The sequence below is a fragment of the Periplaneta americana genome, chromosome 2 (assembly GCF_040183065.1).
Source record: "Periplaneta americana isolate PAMFEO1 chromosome 2, P.americana_PAMFEO1_priV1, whole genome shotgun sequence".
Taxonomy (NCBI): Eukaryota; Metazoa; Arthropoda; class Insecta; order Blattodea; family Blattidae; genus Periplaneta; species Periplaneta americana.
Window position 1 is genome coordinate 152,197,259 of NC_091118.1, and position 20,162 is coordinate 152,217,420.

General features: G+C 31.1%; 1 long non-coding RNA gene across 1 annotated transcript in view; it reads left to right on the forward strand.

Moving 5' to 3' along the window:
• Positions 1 to 234: 234 nt before the first annotated feature.
• LOC138694710 (uncharacterized) overlaps positions 235 to 20,162 on the forward strand; it is a 680,210-nt gene continuing 660,282 nt past the window's right edge. The window contains exon 1 of the long non-coding RNA XR_011330995.1: positions 235 to 296. This is a non-coding gene — a long non-coding RNA (uncharacterized lncRNA). The remainder of the gene's footprint in view (positions 297 to 20,162) is intronic.

The following is a 20,162-nucleotide window of genomic DNA, read 5'->3' on the forward strand; positions in this document are numbered from 1 at the left end:
AGCTTGAATAAGAATAAGTGAACGTATTTTTGTAAAGCTTAACTATTTCTGTGCTAGCCCCAGCGATACTTCACACAGGACTTCGCAATTGATAACGACGATCCTTATTGTTAATTATAATGCAAAAGAAATCTTTATAAACCTTTATATGACTTGAAATAATAGGCCTGCATTTTGATATTTACATATTGCTTTATCTGTAATGAAAACAATTGTTTTCATTTTTTTTTTTCAGATTGTGTGGGACAAACAGGGAAAAATCTACCAGAGATTTTATTTTTCACCAGCAATAAGTGGTGAGTAGAAACATGTTCATAAAAAGTCTTACACTGTAATTGGTAAGTTACGATCCTGTCAAATTTGCCTCTTCAGATACAAATATCAGAATGCTCTTTTAACAAATCTCATTATATCATCTTAAAATGGCGGGAAAAGTATCCCATTATTCCAGAATCTACATTTGTATAACGACGTCACATAGGCCTACAATCAAGTTATCGGTACCTGGTTCCAGCGACAGCTAAAGCCTTTTATTTCTGAGAACTGGAGAAATTCAATAAGAAATTTCGTTGAATCGCTGCCGTTCCTGATACACCACAAAAGAACTCTCTCATTATTATTAGTACAGAGAAATATCGTGACATCTACCGCCAGTACGTGGAACTACGAATTGCTACACAATCATAACCCCTTCTTCGGCTTTTTCCTAGTAATTCCTTCATTTTCAGTGAAACAAATTTTATTTAGTTAACAGGAATAGCTTGATGTAAAGAGCATCGAGTTATTTGCTACTTTACTACAGCTTATGAAGTTCTACCAAAGTCGGATTTCCTGATAGACACAAGCTGTGAATATTTTAACAAGCGAAGAATACTTAATAAACTTATCTCTGGTTTCTTTTAACCGTACAGTAAAATATAGCATTTTTTTACTACATAAGACCCCTCGAGTAATATCCGCCTCAATGTATTTCATTAAGAATATTAAATGAAATATAAGTTAAATATCGTATATTTTTCTCCCGTAGTAACATATATTTCATACTGATGAAAGTGACATCACAATGTAGGAAAGAGAAGGTGGAAAGTATGAAAGATTGTGAATCAACGTTGTTTACGGCAGTCACCTGAATGAAAGAAATCTAGATAGGCCTATGTACAACATTTTCTATTTTGAAATTGCATATCAAATATTAAAGCATGTCTCTTTTTCTCCGTCAGCTGAAATCCCGATACTTAGATCCGCCATCCGAAATGAAAGTAAAATATATTATATTAAATTAAATTTGTTTTATCAAGCGCTTATGACTGCTTTATGAATTCCCCTGAGGGAAATGCACTTTCATAATTCTCCTCCTAGTGTTTTTCAACCAAAAATCTCAGAAAAAATAGGGTATATTATGCGACAATATCCTGTGTATATAGCAACATGTATTATCACAAGGAACATAATATATTTTAATAAAATATCATAAGTAGGCTAAACATTTGAATTCCAAGTGAAGATTTTAGATTAACCTAATATTTTCTGAGATTTGGAAGTTTTCAGTCATCTGTTAAGATATAATTTCTCAAAAGTTCCGAAACTATCGACAGGTTCCATTATCAGTATCGTATCGTTAGGACACAGAAAGAAGATACTGTATCTCACTGCATGGTTTAAAAAATAAAGATCTTCTTGACGTAATCGCGCGGAAACCTGAAATATCTTGCATTTTATTTTATGTAGATCGTGGTTGAATTAAAAAGTGTTTAGCCTTAAGTTAATACTAACATATTCTGTGAAAAGGGGGGAACTAAATTCATTTCTGTGCAAAACGCATGTTGGTAATCGATAATACAATCCGTTCAAGATGGACGTAGTGTAGAGTTCAGAAACGTTGGACTACTCTGCATGACACAATAATAATACCTGCAACACAACTAACCATCGTAAAGACTGTAAATACTCCGTACCACAAAAGTCTCGCAATTCTACAAATCGATACATTTTGGAGGGTTTGAAGATGTCTTTATGGCTTAAATTGACTGGAACCATTGTTATGTGGCAAATAAACAAATTATGCAAACCTTCAATAGTTTTCAATAAGGAAACAGACTTTGCATAAAAATCAGGATATGAAGCAAAACAATAGTACCGGTATTTAATATTTTGTGGCCTTTTATCTTCTAGATGTCTCTTTTATTCCTGGTCTGATCTCGCAGCCTTAATATCTTTGTGGAATACGATATAACATATTTGAAATTAGCCTAAAACACGAAATTATCTTCCAGAGCAATTTTTCATACAAAAATTGCTTAAAATATAAATCCCCCAAAATTACTGTATCAACAACTGAGGAAGATTATGCATGCCATGTTATAATTGATATTTCATTCAAATCAATAATAAATTTAAGCAGTGCTTTATATTAAGCAAAATAAATGTCCAAATATTAAATATTATGCAATCAGGCCTTAGTTTAATAAAAAGCCCGTAAATTGAAACATACAGTAGGATATTACACGAACATGTTAATATTGTAGTGAAGTACTGTAACAGACATTTGTTGATTAAGAAAATATGCATGCACCCCAATTATTCTAGTGCTTGTAATTTTGCTTACGTAGGCCTAGAACTTTTCCTTCTGTGAGACTGGCAGTACCAAATTATTTTGGTTCTCATTTATAGAGGATTTCAGTAAAAAAAAAAAGCATTTGAAGTTAATAGTTTTATCTATACGTTCACTACAAATTTTTACATCGAGGCAGAAAGGAGTTTCTCGTACAAGAAGATACTAAACTCATGAACTGGAGTAAATATTTCATTAGAGGAAAGTATGCTACAGAGTAAGCAAAATTATAATAATTTAATTATGGCAATGATTTGCTTATTAGCATACACAACAAATAAAAGTTATGGTAACTTATTCGTTAGAAGAAAACCTAAATTACTATCATTTTCACGTTAGAAATACGTTACTTACTGCTAAATAAAATATTATTTTGATATTTCATATGTAAACATAAATTTTATTTTAATTGAACTATGCAAACATAGGTAAATAAATGTGCAAAATTATTATGTAATTATTTGCAATTTACATTAGTCTAAAATTTCCGTAGTAGGGCACATTCATTAGCATAATTCATCATAGATGTTAATATTAATATGTACGTATTAACTTCGTGTTGTAAATCACGTTTATTCTTCCTTTTTAAAAATAAAATAGAAATTATATAGCCTATATTTCCTGACAATATAAAATTCATTGATGTCTGCTTAGAATTTTATTTAATTATCGTATAATGCTAACCAATCATCACTATTCTTATCACATAGTAAATAACTGCCACTTGAGCTGAAAATTTCATTGTAATGAATTTCAAACAGAACACTACATTCAGGAATATTTTATTGAGAGTGGGAATTATTAAATTTCTCGAGAAAGACTTCTGTGTGGAAAGATATCAATTTGTGCTTTGAAATATTTCACATCATTCTCAACATAATTTTTTTGGATACATTTTACCGTGAATTCGACAGGTTTTATTTCATTTTACTAATTCATTCTACTTACTGTAGCCAGCGTGTTAAATACTGTAAAATTAATATCGAAAACTTATCGATTTTTTGTGTACTTATATAATTAAGCAGCCGATTCTGAAAAAACATAACACAGATTGTGAACACTCGGCCAATTTTAATATTTCTAGCTTCTTAAATGGATTCTTGAGCGAGATAATGTAATTAAAGTTTCTTGAACTGCTTTGCTCTGAAACAAAATAGAGACACATTTTTTTTTTCAGAAAGTATTATATCTATTAATTTTTAGTTGTCTAGAATGGTAGACATACAATGGCTATTAGGAATAGAAAAAATGGATACCAATATCATATATGTTAAAACTTTAAAAAAGTTAATTCTGAAATCTAAAATGAACGTATAAATGATTTACTTATCCTAACCCTAATCTTACATTTGTCTGATAAACCGTCAGGTTCCTTGATTTAATATTACCTGTAAGAAAGTTTATTAAAAGAGAAAAAATCCAATATGATAGCTGACCTTGAACGGTTATCAAAATGATACAGCCTACTATTTAATCAATTATAATAGATAATCAAAATAAGCTAATAATAATTAATATTTGTAAATAAGAAATTAAATAAGGAATAACTAGTTTAACATGGATATGAATATGGCTACTATCCTCATATGAACATATATTTTATTTATTATATTATTTATACAAATGGATATATATGCAGAATAAGCAACGAATCCCACATAGGCCTAATTTGACGACCAGTGGTTTGAAGCAGCATAACACTTTCACTGTAAATATTGTCATTGCACTGGAAAGAGACCCCAAGACTTCCCAGTTATCAATACTATATTTTTTATTCATATAATCACAACATGGTTCATAGTGTTGCTGTTTTCTTTATCAGAATGTAGAATTTGATCTGGGGACTTTTAAAAAACTTATTGTGGGATCTAAAATGTAACTTTTTTTTTTCTCCTCCGATGACCACAATGTCTGCTCTTTTAGATGACCCAGTGGTAGAAGTGCAGGTCACTTCTTGAGAGATTTCATAATTTTTATTGTGTCTAAAGCAATTGTATATTCCAAGTTTCAATTTTGTTGCTTTCATTTTACCCTTAGTCTGAAAATATAGGATATAAATGTATTTCCAACTACAACTTCTCTGGTATTTTAAAAATGAAATTTATTATTTTGGCAACAATAGATATTCAATAAATTTACGAACTGGTGTTCTAAACAGCAGGATACTCTCAAATGTTAAGAAAAACAAATATAATTGGTGACCGCCTTCTTAATGACATAAAACCACATGCATACTTACCTTCATAAGTCTTGCATCTAACTTCCTTCTTTGTTGTCTGCTTACCCTCTAGAAATGAAATGGAAGGAACCGAAGGATTTAAGATTCGATAAGATAGGTAACAAATATCTCCTTTCGTGAATAACAATTTGGAATTATCAAACGTGTTTTGAAAATTACTGTCATTAGGCTCATGAAGATAGCCTACTTTGTTCGATTAGGCTATGTCAGGCTAGACACATGCTACAAAGTAAGCAATTCTTAAGTTTATGTTTCATAACATTCTGATGATGGAACCTATAAGTATTTACGAAACCGAAGAGACAAGTTCAATACACAGTTCATAACCGAAAATTATTATTGACAACATATTCACCGTGAAGGTTTGAAGTCCAACATCTTATTTTTTATTTCTGACACTTCAAGTAAATTTTAATGTATCTTAAGTGACTGTACTCTACTACAAATATTCTTTACAAAATGAATTTCACTTTCTCTTTACTTCATTGTTTAACGTTATTAATTTTAACTTATTTCAAACTTAAATGTAAAATTTTCAAGTACATATTTAATTGAGTTTTAACTCTACTTACTATTGAACTTTCGTAATCATCAAATGATTATTTAGAAATATAAATGGGATATGGCAGAATTCTTAAAAATATATGGAAAACATCGGGTAATATAAAGATACAATAATTGAAAATTCCTTTATTCTATGAATATTACAAATGACAATTGCACATAAAATTGTAGAAGTAATTTTTTGTTACTTAAAAGGAGAGACTGATTATATTTTTCATTCTATATGGATAAAGTGAATCACCTCAAGACTGTGTACAAAGGAGTGTTTGGAGGCATAACACTTCATTTGGGAAGAAATCAACGGTTAGAGAGGGATATATTGAAATATACCAATGTGTGTGAATTCAACAGAATTCAAAAACAAGTTTATTAAGCATCTTCTTAGTGCTTATATTGCAATGCAGTAAACTGAGTATTCTAATTTACTGGAACTGTTTCGAAATTGTCACTGGTTTGTTTCTCTTGAAATTCGTTCAATCAGTTACTCATTTTTAGATATTTATTTTAGTCATTTTTTCAATCATTCATTATATTACGCAGTCGATATATTACATTAATAGTCTACTTTTTGTGCCCATTGTGATCTTATCTTTTTACTTGTATTTTTTTTTTTTTACTTTCCTCTTTTTGCATTTGTGTCTTTTGTATGCGTATTTGTAATTTTATTTATATTTCTTATCTACTTCTATCTGCATTCGTTTTTTTTATGCCTCTTTGTATTCTGGAGATGTGGTAGAGAAGGCCTGATGGCCTTAACTCCACCAAATTGAACAAACAAATAAATAATAAATAAAGTAACATAGGCCTACTCAAGCTATTGTAAACTGAATTGAATAATTTATTTTATGTCATTAAAAACTTAATAAAAAATTATATTATTCTATTATGATTGGAGTTTAGGACTTAACTGTTAGTAGCAGAAGTTTTTTATCCTATTCCCACCTCAGATAACATAGTCCTGAGGCGTCCTGTTGAGTTGATCAGTATAAACTGATTTTATGATAATAATCATCTTCGTTATTTTTTGAATGCATGATGTGTGAATTTTGACATTCATTTAAATGTACAGTCTGCATACTCTTGAATACACACTATACGCATTTCTAGATTCATCCATACGTGCTACATGCACTGTCCATCTCTAACGTCTGGATTTGATGTTCCTAATTATGTTAGGTGAAGAATACAATGCGTGCAGTTCTGCGTTGTTTAACTTTCTTCATTCTCCTGTAACTTCATCCCTCATAGCCCCAAATACTTTCTAAGCACCTTACTCTCGAACACCCTTAGCCTCTGTTCCTCTGACAAAGTGAGAGTCTAAGTTTCACAACCATACAGAACAACCGGTAATATAACTGTTTTATAAATTATAACTTTTAGTTTTTTGAAAGCTAACTAGATAACCAAATCTTCACAACCGAATAATAGCTTAAACTGTTATAAATTAAATTCAAGAATTTAGTTGACATCATTGAAACTTGAGTAAAATATAGATCATTTGCTGATCAAATTAAACTGAATAAATTGATAATACTTAACAGTACTTAAGCGAGTAGGAATTCAGTAAAGATTTATTATCTTCCGTACAATAAACTAATGAGTTCTTCATTAATGTTCTAGGTACAGTATACGAAGGACATCATGTTATCACATATTACGAAAATCATAATTTCAGAAGCGTAGATTCATGTTAAGTGACACTCTTACTGCATAGAATAGAATGACAGGATAACAATTCGTGGTTCGTCATATTTGTGCACTTTAATGGGGTATAGTACCGGTAATCAGCCTTCATAATCTTTCAGAGACAATAGCCCATTGTGTTTACTATATTGTCATGTGTTCTTTCTAAACAATCGTAATGCTATTTAGATACTTTTAGATAACGGTACCCAAAACCTACTCTATCAATTCTGAATAACTCCATACCATATTGCATACATCACCACTGTGACGCTGGTAGCTATAAAACTAGAGTGTCCGAGTTCGATTTCAAGTAGGAAAGTAATTTTTGTTCTTTCTGTAGGTACTAGCTCAAGCATGGGAACTGTTCTGCATCCCGCATGGACACTGTAAACACCACCCCTTCATTTCTCCCTCCATATTCTATCTGTCTGCATGTGCATTCAGTAAGCAGAGGTTGAACTCTGTACCATAGCCTTGTAGTCAGGGGTGTGTAAAGTGGTGGAATGTGGAGAATAAATTGTAGGTTTCGTTTTAATTTCCAACAAACATGAGAACACGACCATTTTGTTATTTTGAATAAAGGTGAAGCTCAGTGCCTCAACTGTTCAGTTGAGATTTATATTATATAAAACATTATATTAGACGGCACTTTGATCTTGAACACAAGAAAGATTTTGGCACATGTAATCCAACACTTATAGGTAAGAGTTTAAAATAAAATTATTAAAAATGGTTTATATTAATAAAATGATTGTTACATGCTATAAAGCAGTGTGTTATTTTAATGTAATTTTTTGTGCAGGTTGAAATAGTGGGAAAGTTTTCAACAACCTACAAGAATAATTTGTTAATGGAAAAACCAATCTACAATCACTACTAGTTGAAAATGCAGTCCGATCAATTTATCGCATTTCAAACACATAAGCGAGTCATAGAGAACAGTACCCCTTTTCAAATGTCAGGTAAAACCAGCAAGAAATTGTATGAATTATTACCTAATGACAGATCTCCTAAACTACGTAATTTCGCAACTAAAATGCTCGCCACCTTCGAATCCACGTATGTCTGCGAATATTTTTTTTTTCTAAATTGAACCTGATGAAAAATATTGCGTGCACACGTCTAACAGTCTATCATCTCGTAACTGGTTTACGTTTATGTAGTAATAGTATTCATCCTATATATACAGAGTCGTCCTGACCAAAAAGTACAGGCGATCTAGAGTTTATAAGTGATTTTTTAAGTTATAATGAGTGGTAAGTCATAGTGAATACATGAATGCCTAAATATATTATGTATTTGACTTGATTTGAAATGTTTAATGTAATGGCATGCCGCATTAGTTTTGCACATCCCTGAGCAGAAGAGAAGTCAAGTTCATGTAAATTTCCGAAATATTGTGGAAGGAGTGAAATAGATCATTTTACCTCCCCTCCGTTATGCTCATGCATATAATAGCTATACATCTTTGATTTGCATTCGTCTTATGTTGTCTTATATAATAGCCTTACATGACAAGTGGGTCCCAATACTTTTTATAAATTTGTAATAATCAGAATGAGATTTGTGAAGTAAGGGGTTTGAGAGACATTTCCTCCTAGATTTGAAAATATAATCCCTGTCTTTATTTAGACACTGCTTGGAAAAGTGTTTGTGAATATGCATACAGTATTTTTAGAAATATTATTACATTGTGTTAAGTAACTTATTTTAAATATAACATTTTTATTTTTTATGCTTATTACGCGTTTCTGCAATGAATGGAGGTCAGAATTATGCATCGATTACAGATCTGTATTTAGTGGTATTACAGTTAAAATTCATGGTGAATCTTTTGTTAAGAATGTATGCATCTAATGCTCAAGATTTAACAATTAAGTCGAAGTACAGTAAAATACAAAGAAAGAGGGAAAAGCGAGCAATACCCCTTAAGAAAATAAATCGCACACAGGCCATATTTGCAACAATTAAATTGTCTTCCTATAGCATTGTGATAGGCTGCTTGGATATTAAAAAAAATTACTTTGGGTTTTAGGTAAAAACCTATTCTAACCCATAAATAATGAGTGCATAAAAACTTTCAAGTACATGTTCCAGAAAAAACTATGTCCAAAACTGGTACTTTTATGGAACCTAAAGTCCCTATTTGACGATAGAGCATAATTTTACCTATTTATCATGTTTTGTCCATAAAATGTCAAAACAACCACTTTTTCGAAAATTTATACTATACATTCCAACATTTATTTTTTACATTGTATTAATTTTTAAACTAGGTCTGTACATATCATATTTGGTAGTCTGGTCGCGTTGCTTTACTACTTTATAGTATTTGGGGTGCTGAGACTCACAATTTATAAGGACACATACCCGGTACTTGGATTAGAAGAAAGTACACTCAGCTCTCCCTGATGCTTGGTATCTATTCATTTGTTGAAAACAAATTGTACATTCTGTCTTAATTTCTTGAAGTTTCTTACAATAATTATTCGTTATTATATATTTTTCGATAGCTTGTTTTAGCGAATTCTGCAAATCCGTTTCTGTAGTGTAGAGAGATATTTATGGGAGAGATTCTAAATTCTGGGCCACGTTTATGACTAAGATCATTATCCAATAGTAAAGGTATTTCATTTCTGTATAACAATACTATAACTATATTTTCAAAATAATATTATTGTAAATAAAATTTTGATGCTAGAAAAGGAAGGGAAACAGTGACAGATACTTATTTACAAATAGCTTTAGAGAACCTGGACCTTCATTGTCGCACTCACATAAGCCCGCCATCGGACCCTATCCTGAGCAAGATTAATCCAGTCCCTAGCATCATATCCCATCTCTCTCAAATACATTTTAATATTATCCTTCCATCTGTCTCGGCCTCCCCAAACATCTTTTTCCCTCCGGCTTCCCAGCTAACACTCTATTTATGCATTTCTGGATTCCCTGCCCATCTCAAACGTCTGGATTTAATGTTCCTAATTATGTCAGGTGAAGAATACAATGCGTGCAGTTCTGCGTTGTGTAATTATCTCCATTCTCCTGTAACTTTACCTCTCTTAGCTCCAAATATTTCCCTAAGCACCTTATTCTCAAACATCCTTAGCCTCTGTTCCTCTCTCAAGGTGAGAGTCCAAGTTTCACAATCAAACAGAACATGGTTGGTTACTGCCTATGAGTATATTAGTGGTTATAACTTCAGCATATTTCACTTGTCTTTGTCTCAAAAACAAAATATTGCTCTGCCTGTAGGCCTTGTATATCCAGATAATGCAGTTCCAATCAATATGCAAAATGTCTGATAATTAATAAGAATTCAGCTGTTTATATGTCAGAAACTGCCGAAAATGAAGAATTTTCTAATGATATTTTCCGATGGCCAATTATGGAATGAAGATAAAAAAAATGTAGGAAGTGTTATCAGATATTGTATTACAAATACTTTGTTTAAATATTAATGTTTTAATGTAAAATGTGAAAAAGTTAGCAGCAACTTGAAATGTTTATGCTGTCAGTAATGTAATAATAAAATTATGTTAATTCATTTTGACACAATAATTAAAAGCCACCGGCATAGCTCAGGCGGTGGCGCGTTTGTCTTCTGATCTGGGTTTGAGCTCTGACATGGGTTCGATTCTTGCTTCGGCTGATTACCTGGTTGGCTTTTTTCCGAGGTTTTCCCCAACAGTAATGTGAATTTCAATAATCTATTGCGAATTCTCGGCCTCATCTCACCAAATACTGTCGCTATCACCAATTGCATTAACGCTAAAAAAAATCCAGTAGTTGATAGAGCGTCGTTAAATAACCAAGTGAAAACAAATAATTAAAAACATTGGTTTGTACATTATTCGAAATTGTCGATATTAATAGATGTTTATTGAGATTTGAGGTGATTTATTGCTATATGTTATCCTGTATTTCCATTGGTTGCATAAAGGACCTGGATCCATCAATTATATATTATAATCATTGTTTTAATTGAAGTAGCAAGTGTTTACAAGGGAGCTTTAAATGTGTATCTTGAGGTATTCTTTCCAGAGAAATTAACTACATATATATAAAAATGTCGTGGAAACATTGAAATATTTTTTCTTTTACGTCTCAAAACTGTGCTGAAATGTTTGAAGTTCTTTCTGCAATCGTCTATTTAATTCTACAAAAGAAAACTGGAAAACCAAAATACAACAGAAAACAATGAAAAATAAATAAGATCAGCACTTTTTCGTAGATATTCCTCAAGATTTTACTCTCGTCCTTTCATAATAAATAGAGCAGATGCTAAGAATTGGGCTGAGGCATTTGGTTTACTGTTATTGCATTTTTTACTCAACACTGTGGCATATTCTTCTACACATATTAATGGCTCCAGATCTGTCCAGACATAGAGCTGAAAAAAATATGGTGAAACAGTGAGAAATAGGCCTATAGAAATGTAATTGAACAAAAGAAAACAGGGAAATCAAAATACAACAGAAGATAAACAAAAGTAAATGAAGATCAGAACATTTTCCGTAGATATTCCCTTCACTGTCGTACTTTCATAATAAATAGAGCAAATGTTAAAAATTGAAAGAGCTTAGATTGAATTTTGGGCTGAGGCATTTCGATTTACTATTATTACATTTTTTACCCAGTACTGTGGCATATTCTTCTACACACATTAATGGCGCCAGATCTATCCAGACATAGAGCTGAAAAAATATGGTGAAACAAGAAAAATAAAAATGTAGTTGTATAAAAGAAAACATGGAAACCAAAATACAACAGAAGACAAACAAAAGTAAATGAAGATCAGCACATTTTTCGTAGATATTCCCCAAGATGTTACTCTCGTACTTTCATAATAAATAGAGCAGATGCTAAGAATTGAAAGAGCTCAGTTTGAATTTTGGGCTGAGGCATTTCGGTTTAATGTTATTACATTTTTTATCCAGCATTTTAGCATTTTCTTCTTCGACACATATCCACGGTTCCAGATCTGTCCAGATATAGAACTGGAAAAAAAAAGGTGAAAAAAAAACGAGAAAAAAAAGTAATTGCACAAAAGAAAGAAAAGGGAAAAAAATACAACAGAAAACAAACAAAAATAAATGAAAATCAGCAAATGTTTCGTAGATATTCTCCAAGATAGACTAAATGCTATGAATTGAAAGACCTCAGACTGAATTTTGGGCTGAGGCATTTCGGTTTACTGTTGTTACAATTTTTACCCAGCACTATGGAATATTCTTCGACACGTATCCAAGGTTCCAGATCTGTCCAGACATAGAACTAAAAAGGAATGGTAAAAAAATGAGAAGAAAAGTCATTCAACAAAAGAAAGAATAGGGAAACAAATACAAATAAATGAATATCAGCCAATTTTTTTCGTAGATATTCCCCAAGATAGAGCAAATGCTAAGAATTGAAAGAGCTCAGACTGAATTTTGGGCCGAGGCATTCGGTTTACTGTTAGTTACATTTTTGAGAATGACATAATTATTCCTCTATCGAAAGGACCAAAGGAAGTTAAATGCGAGTAAAGGCACTGAACGTACGGATGACTCTTTGTACTTCTAATACAAGACTATCAAAACGGGACTTTTGCATTATTGCTTTCTCTACACCATCCTTGGGAGTACAGGGGCAAGTTGTAGTTTTTTTTTATTTTCTACTAAGTTAATCATTCTGAAATATTGACATATGAAGGCCAATAAAATATTTGGTATGTGGTGGCTCAAAAATACTTTCGGTTACAAATCCAAGGCACTGCACTGGTTCGATGGTCTGCAGGGAAGTGGAGGTTATCTGTATTCAAGAGACATTATGCTCCTTGCCTTATATTTATTCTAAATTGTTTTATATGTTAGTCTTGCGTCACACTAATCAGATGGCAATGGAATCCCCTACTTGTGAATGGCTAGTATTGGCTAAGAATCTGGAAAGCATGTTCAGCAGCGAAAGGCTTAAAATATTTCCAAGGCCTAGTTCATATCAGTTTCATTCAATTCAAATGTCATTTGCAGTTTATAAGGATACATTTTCAGAAGTTTACGTAAAATTTATGGCCTTTGAAGCGTTTGCTCTTAATACATTAGCATTGCTGACTGTTAATGGGTTATCTCTTGTTAGATTCTAGGATTCATTAAGGACCTCTGTAACCTGAATATTATAATTTCTTGACCTTCCCGATTTCATTTTATCATAACTGAGTCAGTTTAATCAAACTTCTTATTAATGCAAGATAAGAATGCATAGTACAGTCTCAGAAAAAAAAAAACAGGCCACCTGAATTTTCGAAGTTCCAACTATAACATACTGCGCATGCTCAGTAAGCATTGACATGCGCAGTATGTTATAACTGGAACTTGGAAAGTTAAGGTGGACAAATTTTGTTTCTGGGTCTGTACTAGGGACATCTTTCAGATGAATTTTTATCTGAAATCTTCCTGATCCGAAAGTGACGTTTGTACCACATGTATAGTAACATTGCACTAAACTGACTCTTGTTTGAAGAATTTAAAATTATTTTCTCAAACTTGAAAAATATGTATAATAAACAAACCAAATGGGTAACAGACTTGTTTATTTTTTTTTTTAATTAATTGTTCCATCATAATGGAAGCATTTGTTTTTACGGAATAACTTAGTTTCGTTCTTCACACATTCCACAGCTTCTTATTCATTTATATTATCTGGTTTGTTTAGAAATAACATTAATTTCGACTGTGTTAGTTACATTATAATAATACCATATTTATTTATCTCCATTGTATGAAATCTAAAATAGTTTATGTGAGATTTAAGGTCATTAATTTTTAATACTTGTCTCATTAACACATATGAGCAGGCGATTTTCAAAAATGTCCTTTTCCATAAATGAAAACGATTACATTAATGTTAGTACACACACATCTAAAAATGACTATAATTTGTGTCCAAACCATCTCTTTCCTATATTTTTCCATTAAGTAATTGTGTAACCAAACTGTCATTTTCTTGTACTTGTCTATTATTCATGTAACACTACGAATTTGGCCCTTTTCTTCACTTATCAGTGATTGAATTGTTATTATCAGAGTGTATAGAAGTGAATATTATTTTTAAATTGAAGGGTTTCCTGCAAAACCGAGGTAGCTCCATTTTTACACAGTTGTGGAAAACTACAAAAAAAAAAATATATATATATATATACATAAAAATTCAAATTTTAACTAAGCTTCTTTCTGTTTTCACAGTATGTCCTATGTGCCTAGGCGTTTCATTTCGTCACTCACTAATTTATTGCAATAAATAATTTACAGGGGTAAAATATGAACAAATAATGGAGCTATCACCTTTTTGCAATAAAATTGGGTATAATAAGCCACATTTTGCACTGAATGCACATTTACTGTGAGAATATCATAAACTACAACACGAGACATAGCGGATATCTGTATATACGTTTCGAGAAAAAAAATTGTTTTAAATGAAACATTTCATAGCGTGTTTTGGAGAAGCCATTGATTTAATTCCCAATAAGTTGAGTCAATTTAAGACACCGTTGCATTACGGTAATAAATGATTCAAATAATTTTAGTTTTGTGCTTTATATGTGGAGAAATTTGATTCTAACAAATGTAACATTTTAAAATTTATTTGCTTAAAGAAAAGTTACATTTGGTCAAATGAAATTTCTACACATTTAAAGAACAAAACTAAAATTCTTGAATCACGTATTAGGCTACATTACTCTCTTAAATTGACTGAGCATATTGGAAATTAAGTTCGTAACTTTCCCAAAACACGCTATGAAATGTTTAATACAAAACAGTTTTTATTTCGAAAAAGAAGCACAAACGAACAAAATTGTATTAAACTTTTGTGTTTAAAATATCTCAAAGAATAACTCCCTGAAATTAATGACATTACTCAGGTTCATTGTGGGTATAGCTCCAGGAGCTGTCTCCTTTTTGCAACGAAACGATGGGGAGCTAAACTCCAGTTCCACTTACTATCAAATGCTCCTCGAAATCACATTGTTCTTGCACTTATGATCGGGCATATTTTTTTAACATATGAAACAAGCAAAACATTAATTTGCCCAAAAAAGTGGAGTCACCCCCATTTTGCAGGAAGCCCTCCAATTCTTCCTTTTAATTTTAATTTATTATTCAGTCAACACAGCCAATAAGAAAAACTTAGTTTTTCGTCATACAAATCAAGTTAATGACTTAAAAACTCCATTTGTCGTACTGCAAGCAATATCTTCAGTCAATCAGAAACAGTTTCCTCCAACTCATATTTTCAAAGTAGTAACCGGCATACAAGAAATCAAATTTCTTTAAACATAATTGTTTGTGTTACGTTTACATCTACTGTTTACATTTTTTGTTGTCCCCTCCATCTCTCTCAGAAACGCATACGCTAGCTTCAGGGTACCTAGGCCTAAGTATCTCCCTCTCTTCAGGCAATAACCTGTACAGTGTTGTCAGTGTGCATTACATTGTAAAATTCTTTTGCCGAACGAAAAGTTACATTTCTTCAGATCAAATTTCTGTACATTTAATGAACAAAACTAACATTCATCCATATACACTGCTATCTTAAATTCACTAAGCATATTGGGAGTTAAATCAATGGCTTTCCCAAAACATGCTATAAAATGTTTCACATGAAACAATTTTTATCTTGACAAGGACGCAAAAACTAGCAAAATTGTACTATAGCATACTTTTTTGTTTTAAATATCTCATACAATAACAACCTGAAATTAATGACATTACTTACGATTTACTCTGTATAAGCATTAGTCGGTAAATTTATATTTAAAACAAAGAATTAAGTTCAAGAGGGTCAAGGAACAGCTAAGTGGATGGCCCCTACATTTCGTTAACCTCTGGATGTTCTGCACCAGAAGACGATCCTGCATAACAAATACTGTATATGCGTATTTCGGAAAATTAAATTTGTATTCGTAAAGAAACTGCATTTCAGGTGTATATAATAAAGCAAATCTTTTCTTGTACCATAGAAACAATATGAATAAAATTACATTAAAAACTCTTCTGCTAAAACGGAACTTAATTTAAGTCCACCTTAAAAAATATAATAATAGCGTCACCTTTTATACAAACTGATTGGTTACCCTCTGACAGAAGTTTATCCTAGGTTACTTGAAAGGAATCCGATTATTAAAACATTGTTAGATTGCAAGCTTTCTTAAATTTAATTGAATCAAATATTTTATAATATTACAACATTTGGAACATATGTTTTAAAAGCAACAAAGAAACTTCAGTTATAATTATAGCCACATATTTTGTCCAGTTTTAGAGTATGAATAAATCAATCAGTAGAATTCATAATATGAATATAAAAATATATGAAATGTATATTATTATCAAAAACACTTTTTGAACCAACTTCAGCATGCAAAAATGATATATATGAAGTTATTCAAAAGTCAAGAAAGATTCGTAAGTCCTCCAACTTTGTTAGGAAGTTTATAGAAAAATAAAAATAGTGGATTTATTCACAATTTAAACCAATTTTAAAACATTAAGATATATTCGCTAATTCTCCTTTGTCCTTTTCTCTCTTCTATAGAATAAACAGAATTCAGAAGAAGATTTTGTAGAATGTCTTCAATGACGACAAATTGCAGGGCCCACACTTCAGTCCATTTAGAATTCTGAATCTCTTCAGTACACTGGAACAATCCCTAATAATAATAATAATAATAATAATAATAATAATAATAATAATAATAATAATAATAATAATAATAATAATAATAGTAATAATAATAATAATAATAGTAATAATAATAACAATAATAGTGATAATGATAATAATAATAATAATAATAATAATAATTTATTGCTAGAACAAAGATACCATTGTTTTTTATATAATAATTACTCTAGCACCTCCAGAAAGAGTAAATTACATACTCGTGCTCAGGGGGCATTCATAGTAACATTGAATAAGGTCAATTTGCATTTGTAGACGCAAAATATTTTCTATTTTCTGATATAAAATCGCAGAAAAAGAACATGAACTCCCTCAAGAATGCCTTCAATTGCTATTTATTTGTGTAATTTGCTATAGCAATCATAGTGAAACAATTCAAACAACTTTCTGCGAAAATAAAATGTTCTCCCCTGACTTTTCAACAACCCTATATAACCAGGAAAGATGCAATAGTAAAATTATACTCGTAGTAAGCATAGAAAGCATATCAATTTTCAAAATTAATTTTTTTTTTTTTAATTTTGATAACATAACATTTATTATTTACTGTGTTCCTGTAATAGTGTATCATTTTGTCATAGGCTAAGAAATCTGAAAAAGATGAAGGTATCTGTATTCTTTTCCTTTTTCTAAAAAAAAGGCGATTTGAGGAGAAAGAAAAGTTTTCAAGAAGATAATTTTGTTCCTGGTGGATTTGTTTATCATTGTAGAAAATATAACCACAATAGCAGTAATAAATGTGAAAAATTTGTACTCGTGTTTATAAAGTGTAATTTCCCCTTCTTGAAGAGTCTCAGTACATTTTCTTTCAAAATCATGAATTTTAAAGCCAAAAAGTTCTTCAAAAGTGCAGATCTGTTCACATTCTATACAACTATCAGTTCAGATTAGAATTATTGAAGTGTACAAATATATAAAAACAGATTTTGTTTAATAATTGCCAACATCCTTACTCCTTAAACCTCAACTCGGATGACTTTTAGATCTCTCTTACAGATATTATTTGAAGGATACTTTGTTAATATGTAAGCTGGTGTATTCTCTTCATCCATCCTTGTATCACATAATGATCTTGGTTGCACGTTGCCTTGTATGCACCACACAAACCTCTCTAGAACCGAATTTGTCGCCCGGTGTCAAACAAATTCGGATCTACAGGGTAGATGTAGAGCATTACTTCTGTGCCGAATATCTTAATGTCTTGGAAAGCGCTCTTGTCCAAATGATAATCTGAAACATAGTTCAAGAAATATTAATAGAAATGCATAATGGAGATATTTCAATTTGTTATTACAATTTCTTTGTGTACCTTTAGGATTTCCATACCCTTCAATGGATTCAGCCAGTAACGCAGTCAGAGTTTTTATTTCGAAGGACGGAAATAAATGTGAAATGAACAAGGTGTATAAACAATTGAATGCTCTTTCATATTTAAGTATAAAAGTATAGGGGTACCATTTTAAATTTCAAAGTGAGGGCAGCTGGGGGTGGGGGTGAAACCTAAAATGCAATTAAGCCTGATTTCAGACTTCCCCCTCTATATCTAAATTGACGTTTTTTTTTTGTTTAAAATGAATTCAATTTAAATAGTTATTTAGACTGGGAAGTTTTGAAATGAAAGCCCTGTATATGTATATAATTGAAAGAAAAACTGACAAATAAACTAATAATAATAATAATAATAATAATAATAATAATAATAATAATGTCTATAGTAATTTCTTCTTTTTACTTAAATAGAAACGTCGATACATATTTTTACAATTAGGCTATAAAGGCCCGTATTCAAGAATGTCACTTCAACTTCACTTCGTCTTGACTTCAAAATTCAGGAGTTAGGTCATATGAAGTGAAGTGACGGATCCATATTCAGATACAATACTTCTTATCTTTACCTTGACAAAATCAAGTGTAGGTAAAAAGCATGTGAACTTCTCGTTTGACGTCATCATATAATGACGTAATGCTTCCAGCACACAGCTGCTCCATGCGGAAAGTGCGGAAATCATTCATTCAGTGCTGGTTGCATTTCGTCTCAAACTTGTTATTTTCAAAAACATCCATTTGAATTGAAACCATAGGTGAAGGTTTACATCAAAGAGCTCGCTTATGAATATAAAGGCGTTGTAGAAAATAAGAAATTAGACTTTGTTCAGGTTTCGGAAAAGAAGAAGAAATGGTACGAAATTTATAGCACAAAAATAGAAGTAACACTGTTAATAATATTAATTATATGAAAATTCAATTAGGATCTTAACCTTATATTGTATATTAATGTAAGATTATAATGGCTTTTATTCAAAGATGAAAAATTCATAGTCTATTATAAATATGTGTAATTCTTTTCTCAAAAACTATTATGTTATACCTATAAACGTTTACAAGTTAATCAATTTAAAAATAAAATCTTCCTTCTTCATTGATTTTAGATGTTGATGATGATGATAATAATAATAATAATAATAATAATAATAATAATAATAATACGACAATATTAAATACAGACGTGGACAAATTATTAGACTAATTTCATTATATGTACAACGAAGCTGTATTTATCGGTTGAAATAATGAATAAAAATGTATTTTGCACAGATATAATGAATAGAAAATTGATTCTGGAGGTTACTAATATTTTGTGAACATTCCCTTATTCTTTATTAACACGTTGATTTTGTCAGGGATGCTGGAAACCAAAGTTTGACACTTTCTTTGAATATCAGCATAATTTAGCCAGATATCAGACAGTGCTTAAATGAGTCCATGTTTTGTTGTAAGCCTCTTTTTGTTCACTTTCTTCTTCAGTATAGATCACAGATTTTCAATTTCGTTCATGTCCGGTCTTCTTGCAGGCCATGGGAGAATATCTTCTGTAGTATATAATTAAAACACCAGTAGTACCAACATAGCCAGAAAAAAATATACTTAATCATTGGAAAAATATACCAGAAGAAGTAAACAATCATATTTACAACAACAGAAACTTTGTGAATTATACTGATAGTTGATATGACGAATTATATTATGTTTCCAAGAAAAACGTTTTAGTCTAATAATTTGTCCACGTCTGTACACTTTATAGCTACAGAGCTTCGCAATAAACTAGTAAAACAGGAAATAAGACTGAGGTTATGATTAGCCTATATAGGCATCACTTGAAGATAAAGAAGCATATAATGTGAAACAGCGTATAAGCCATGAATTCTTAGAAATGCCATCTTCTAAGTACATTTCAGCTCTTAAACTTAACTTTATCTTAGTATCCAAATGTCTCACTAGTTGCTGTTCGGGCAAATTGTAACACTTGGTTTTTAGTTATCTTCACGTGCACCTGTCTTT